Consider the following 7948-nt stretch of genomic DNA (forward strand, 5'->3'; position numbering starts at 1 on the left):
TATATATATATTTTAAATCTTAATGATTAATTAAATTAGACTTTTACTTATATGATTTTGTAATCATTTGTATTTTGTCATAACAAATTTTAAACCATGGATCGCAAAATTTGAATGTGAGACTTTTAACAGTTTTAGTAATTTATAGTCATTTTTTAAAATTCAAAATATAAAATATACATAAAAATCTAAATTTTTATAATATGGTTATTTTGTTTTTTTTTTAAAGTTATTTTAATAGTTTTAAATTAAACAAATTTGATAGAAGATACATTTTTTTTATCAGATCTTTTTTATTCAAAATCATTAATTGTCATATATACTTTACCCACATTAGGCAATTCCGTAATCTTTATTTAAGGAAATAATAATTGACATTAATAATGAATTTATGGTTAGTTTAATAAAAAGTTTATTATATAATTAGATGGACCAACCTATTTCTCTAGTAATTCTAAGAATCATCTTAGTGATGACATGTGGCTACAAAAAGAAGTTGTAATGTTTCACAAATAATATATAGGGGATATAAATTAGTTTATAGGATCACTTGTAAACTTGATTTTTTTTTTCTTTTTTGGCGATGTGGGATTTGCATAACCACGTCACTCTTATATTATTACTTTTCATGAAAACATTCAGTTATAGAGTCCCACAACATATTAAACTGATGAACACTTTAGGAATATATATTTAAATTAGTTTTCAGTTATCTATACACGAGAAAGGAATAAAATGTTAACTCATAAATTATAAAAATTAGTTTACAAAAAAATTATAAAAATTAAAATTTATTTTTTTATATGTAAATATTGTAATATAAATACATTTAAACAGAAAATATATTTACCGTATATACTTCATATATACATCCATATAGATAACTAGGCGCTATACGGTAATTTGGCGCTCGGATAGCGTATAGCGTATTTTAGAACACTAGTTGAGATAATAACTCTAGGGAGAGAGATGCACTGGTTAGATTTTTTTTTTTTAAACATTATGGGCTTTTAAGAGTGTTTTTGTTCTTCGCACCCGAAAGATTATTTTTGTTTTGTTTATCATTTTGCACATTTTATATCTTTTACGTATTTGAGATTTTATTTGTGGTCAATATCCTTTAGACATTATTTTGAAATGATTTGCATATGCTTCATCACGACATTCAATTTTAACAATAAAAGATGACATGAATTTGAAAAAAATATATGAAATGGCACTAATATAATTGTGACATATACAATCTTCCTTATAAAACTTTAAATATTTTGGGTAAATATTTTTAAATATGGCAATTACTATTAACTTCTATATTATTATTAATGTAAATTTTCTATATATATATTCATTTTTTTGGTAATAATATTATAATGTATTAATAATTAATAACTAATAACTCATAACTCACATTAATAAAAAATAAGATAAATAGTGAATATAGTTACAAATATATTTTTTTATGTGAACTTATAAACTTTATTTTGTATAAATATATATGTTTTACCAAACATAATTGTAAGTGTGCATCAACAGATAAAAAATTAAAACAACACTAAGCAAATATTTTTTTGATAGATAAATGAGTAAAATTTTATTTAACTTTATATATTCATTAGATTAATTAAAAATTTTATTTTTCTCAATGTAACATATTTTAACTAAATAAAAAAATAGCCAAAATTTATTAGAATATATTTTAACAATAAGAGATATATTAAAATAAATAATCATAAAATATAATAGAATACAATTAAAATATATTTTATAAGAGAAGTACCCTAGGATAGCACTAAAAACGTTTTTGTCACAAATATAGACTCTAAGGATCAAAATGACCAAAATATTTCATTAAAAAGTTAAATATACATTTATACCCCTAGGGTTAACTAATCCAAACCTTAAGGTTTAGAGTTAATGGGTGGAGATTTGAAATTAAGGTTTAAAATTTTATAAAATAAAAAATAAATATTAAAAATAAAAATTTGAAAAATAGTTTAAAAAAGTATTTCGAATTATAAAAAGAAAATTTGAAAAAAATTCAAAATTTGTTTTCAAGAAAACATTTATAAAAAACTTCGAATTTAAAAACATATAATCTAAAACTATAAAAAAACATTTTTTATTTTTTTATTTGTATTTATATATCCAGGGTATTATAGTCTTTTTACCTATTAAATAAAACATTTTGGTCATTTTTCTCCTTAGGGTCTATTTTTGTGACAAAAACTTGAAAATTGTCTATTTAAGAGAATTGCCCATTTTATAATCTAATTTTAAATTTATTAAAGCATAAATAAATTCAAACTGAAATAGTTAAACCAAATCAAAAGAAATAAGATTACAAAAAATACATTTAAGGCTTTTTAAAATCATTGAAATTAAAATATAAAAATAATGATGTTCAAATGTAAATTAAATTTTTCTTATAAAATAAAAAGAGTATTATACAGAAAAACTCCTAGTGTATCATGAAATTATATATGAAAATATATTCTCATTTTTTTATTTTTAAAAATTATATTTGATTTTTAGCATTCATCTTGGTTGTATTCTTCTAATGAAAATATATATTTTTTTGAGACTATTTGTGTATTATTATAATTATTAACCGCAGAAAAATTATATTTGTCTTTTAACATTTGAAATTATACTATTTTAAAATTATATTTGTCTTTTAAAATATATTTATGAAATTATACTATTTTAAATTTTACCATCTATTTCGATTGTATTTTTTTTTTGTAGGGGAGTTACATTCTTATTTTTCGTATTTTCTGAGATTATATGTGTATTGTTTTATATATTTTATTTAATTTTATGTTAAAATTGTCAGATTGATGGTGGTTTATGTGTGTGTATTCTATCTGTGATTATGAATGTCTCTAACAATCTTTTTATTCAAATATCATACCAAATATTGAAAACCACATTGTCTTTGGCTAATCTAGCATGTTTAACTTCTAGAGGGTTTTTTTTCTTCTTAACCGTAAAAGGCTACGAGCATATTTTAGTTAATAATTTTTAATAGTTTTGATTTATATTTAAATATTAATTAGGACGGTAGTCCAAACCAAAGCCCACTTAACCCTAAAACCCACCAGAACCAATCTATATAAACAAAAATAGCATATGCCTTTTGAGGTTAATAATTTTAATATTATAAAAACATTCAGCTTAACTCGGTACAAATCCAAACCGTTCTAAAATTAATCATTCATATCTTTTATTATTTCAAATATATATATATACTTTCTTTGATATTTTATGCAATTTATACATAACAAAATGTATTGAAGTTTGATGTAGCTTTTCAATATATATAGTTGTTAATAGTGATGAAGGCTTAAATTTTTATAAGATATTCTAAAAAACACTTCACTACATAGATTTAAAGTTTTCTTTAATATTTGATCTATATTTTTGGATATTTGTCAACAATCTTGGTTGTAAATTAATTTTGATTGATTAAAACATATTAAAATTTTACATTTTGGTTTATTTTGGGTTCTGGAGTTTTTGGTTACCCGAGTTCTTCTGTATGTAGTATGAGCTCAGATTTCTGAGAAGCTTGCTTACCAATTATTGAAAGTCGCACTGTCTTTAGCTATTATGTTTTAACTTCCAGAGAGCTTGTGTTAAAAAAAAAACTTCTAAAGAGTTGATTTTAGTCTTAACAAAAAAAACTATAAGCATATTCTAGTAGATAACTTTTTAATAGCTTTAATTTACATTTAGATGTTAATTAGGATCGTAGTCCAAACCAAAATCTATTTAACCTAAAACACATGGGAACAAATCTATATAAACAAAAAATAGCATATGCCTTTTGAAATAATAATTTTTATATTATAAGTTTTTTCAGCTTAATTCGGTACAAAATTTTGTATTATTTCAAAATCATTATTTATTTAGATTTTACACAATTTATACATAAGAAAATGTATTGAAGTTTGACGTAGCTTTTCTATATATATATAGTTGTTAATGGTGATGAAAGCTTAAAAGCTTTATAAGATATTCTAAAATACACTTTACTACATAGAATTAAAGTTTCTTTAATATTTGATATATATTTTTTGGATTTTGTTTTTCAAAAATCTTGGTTGTGAATTCATTTTGATTGATTAAAACTTAAAAAAAAAAAATTAACTTTGGTTTATTTTGACTTTTTGATTCCCAGAGTTCTTGTGCCAAGTTCAAATTTTTGAGAAGCTAGTTTTAATTTATTTTGAGCTTAAACATGTTAGATGTTTCAGAAGATCTTGTGTAGATCCTGCTCTTGTGTTGTTCTTGGGTCTATCGTGTTGGTTGTTAACGGCTTGCCTTAGTAACTCGAGACTTAACACCGTTAGTTTAAGGATATATGCATCATTGCAGTGTTTTTAAGTTTTATATATTAGGTTTTATATGAGACTGAAGAAATGCTTGCTATCGTGTGTCCTACTGTGTCAAAATAGCTATTTCGTTATGGAGGAGGTACCATAAATATATTTACATGACTAAGCCTTAAAATTCCCGAATATCTTTTTCACATCATGATCTCATTTGTAATAATCACCAACCTTTTTTCGACGCTAATTAGCTTTGCATTCGAAAGTAGAAGCACTACGATGGACGATGAAAAATATGCTTCAACATTCGACATGCCAGAGCTTCACGCCTGGCCAAGCTTTGCAACATAATTGGAGAGGATAAATATTATGCAGATATGCTTTCCAGATTTCAAGATCACTTATATTCCGCGTGCTCAAAACAAGATTTTTGATTTTTTAGCTAGGACTGCTAGATCCTTCCATTGAGAGTTATATTTCATTGATTGTTCTATTCCGGTCTGGTTACCCAGACCACCTCAAGTTTGAGTAATATGATAGCCGCTCGTTGTCAAAAAATAAAAATAAAATAATCTCCCAACCCAGAATAGTTGGATCCCGTTAACAATCACTAATCTTCATACCAAAGCACAATCCAAGATGATACAATATTTCATCACCAAAATGGAAAGTTTCATCCAGTACTTGTGCCAAAGCTATTGCTCTAATTCGTAGAAATCAGATTCATCACCTCCCTCACAGCTTTAACCACTAAGAGATCTCCTTGCAATGGTTAAACAACATCTTAGTCCTAGGGTGGTGCAGTAGCAACCAAAAAAACTAAACTTTAATTTGTAAGCATAATGGATAGATTCTGCTCCATTAGATGAGCAAAGTTGGCCAGGAAAATTTTACATGCAGTCTCTAATTGTTTTTGGAGCTCTTGGCCTCCACCCGAAGAAAAATAGCAGAGAAGGGAACACATGCAATGATTTATCGAGCTCTAATTATCAGTGAGTAAAGTTCTTTGTTAATCATTAAACTTTAGGCAATGAATCATTAGGAGTAAAGTTCTTTGCAAAACACATCAGTTATCAAGCGTAGACACTCAGGAAAAGGTCTACAGACCTCCCAAACTTTTGCGGCAAAGACCAATGATTAGATTGAGTAGGATGAGCAGTTAAAACCAAGTTAACAGTCAGGTTCTTGAGAGCATCAAATGCTCTCTTCAAGAAGCTTTGTAAGCAGCAAGAGCCTCTTAAGAGTCTCTTCAATGTCGAATTCTGTTGCTGCAGGACCTCATCTGCAAAAATATCAATCAAACATTAAAGAGACATAGAGAACAAAGGAAGTCAAGATTTTGCAAGTTACTTTACCAAAATAACTGGAGACAATTTTTGACTTTGTGGGATGAAATTTAGAAATATTCTTAAACAGTTGAAAACAATTAAACAAATAAGAGCATCGTTATCCCTGAAACCCCAAATCGTGAGCCGCCACGTGTTAGTGGGGTTTCTTAGTTTTTTTTTTTTTTTTTTTTTTTCGAATTAAAAAAAAAAACGAACCAATCGTGAGCCGCCACGTGTTAGTGGGGCTCGCGAACAGTGTAAGAAACCCTTAATACCGACTACTATTTAATAGTTTTTGTAACCGGTTTCTAAAAAAATAAGTGGGTTCTACGCGGGACCCACACGATAAGAAACCATCTAGAATCCCCGGATAAAAATAGAAATCTAACCCATAAAGTTTTTTGTTTAACTGGATTTTTTTTTGTTTAGTTGTCAGATTGGGCCTCATCATGTTAATAAAAATTAAATAAAAACAAAACACAAAGGAAAAGGTCCAGCCCACCGAAAATAACCAAATCATTCGAAAACTAAAAATTCCTTGCCTGCCACGTGACATTTTTCCCCTATGGAGAAAAAATCAACTTTATTGTATTAGATTGTGTGTTTTTTGCACATTTTGTTTCTAATTCTAACGAATTGGATCATATTTTAATTTGAGTTTTCTATTAATTGGAAATTTCAGTAAGGTTTTTGTATTAGATGTTATAGCCAATGTTCAATTAAATGTTACATTTTCAAGTATAGGTGTAGCTTTGCAAAGTGGTATGACATTGCAAAAGCTATATTTTGACAAGTTCTCAAAATACTTTGAAGATATTTTTCATTTTATTATTTTAAAAATATATTTAAAAAAAAATTATATACTCATTCAAAAATAAAATAATAATAGTTAATGGTGATAATTAATTACAATAATTTTAATTTATTAAAAGTAATAATAATATTACTTTTAGGGGATACGTTAATTGAAATAGTAAGTCGTAACTTTAGAGCATGATTAACCCGAACTCTTAATTTGAAGTTCTTAACTCATGAATTGACATTTTTTTTTACATTTTTCGGTTAAGAGTCAGTTTTTATATCTCTTATTTAAGAGACAGTTCTTAGTTTTTCTTAGTTAAAAGCTAAGAACCCCACTCTAAGAGCACGGATCAATCAAGACCTTACATTAATTGCATTAAATTGATAAAACTAATTTGGTGAACTTAGTTCATAATCAATCGAAAAATAATACTATAGGATATCGAAAAACAGTTTTTATAATAAAAATATCATACACTTTAAAAATGAATGGAATCATAGGAAAAAAAATCTAAAGGAATGATATGGAATTAATTAGAAGGAAAAATTGTAGAGAGGGAATGTAACAAATTGTCAGTGAATGGTAACCAAAACAAGGAACAAAATTTCAAACAATAAATAATTAGATAACTAACTCTAAAAAATAATAAATAATGTAAACAAGATTTTTGGTCTACGCTTCATGTTGCCACGTCCATTTCAATTGCCACAATGCATGTAGCTCATAACTACAAAACAAAAACTTGTGTTAGTGAAAGTATATATATTTGTGCTTTTGAAGAGATGATATATCCAAGAATTTGTATATAAAATAAAGAGAAAAACACACACTGACCTATACTCGACGGGAGCCAAGTCTTTTATCTGACCTATACTCTGACGGGAGCCAAGTCTTTTATCCTTTGTTTCCATATTCCTACAGAGATAACCATAAAAATGTAGGTTACTAGATTTTTAATAAGAACATAGTTAATTGTATATGCATAAAGACTTACTGCAATCCGATCAGCCCACCAAGTTTGCATCATATCTATCTGTCCAGTAGATTGATCAACTGCAACTCCAGTGCGTTTTATCAGTTGACCATTAATACTCCATAGTTTACGCAGGTAACCAATTTTGTTAGTTATTTCTGGATCCCAACAAATCTTTTCTCCCACCAACTCAAAGTATTTGTTCTCAATTCTTTTCTTAGCAGCAGCATCGGGCATTCTACTATGGTAGTCTCCTGCTCTTAACTCCGCAATGACAAGTTCAAGCATAACTTGACAGTTTCTGTCTTTCCACAGATACTAAAGTACATATTTCTAGTTGTTAACTTAAAATATCTCATTTATACAGCTGATTACTGCAGAAAAAATTATATAACATAATTACCTGGCCTTCACGACTGGTTTCACCATCGATTGTGGTTCTTGCCTCATTGTTTGACTTACGTCCACGACGTGCTCCATTTTGATTTCTTTAAATTGACATGATAGCTATAAT

At 26.9% G+C, this 7948-nt stretch overlaps 1 long non-coding RNA gene across 1 annotated transcript; it reads right to left on the reverse strand.

The window, feature by feature from the left end:
- Positions 1 to 7360: 7360 nt before the first annotated feature.
- On the reverse strand, positions 7361 to 7948 carry LOC106327481. The gene is made up of 3 exons (XR_001267452.1): positions 7838 to 7948; positions 7456 to 7752; positions 7361 to 7376 (listed from the first exon to the last, which is right to left on the reverse strand). It is a non-coding gene; the product is annotated as an uncharacterized LOC106327481 (long non-coding RNA).

The sequence above is a fragment of the Brassica oleracea genome, chromosome C2 (assembly GCF_000695525.1).
Source record: "Brassica oleracea var. oleracea cultivar TO1000 chromosome C2, BOL, whole genome shotgun sequence".
Taxonomy (NCBI): Eukaryota; Viridiplantae; Streptophyta; class Magnoliopsida; order Brassicales; family Brassicaceae; genus Brassica; species Brassica oleracea.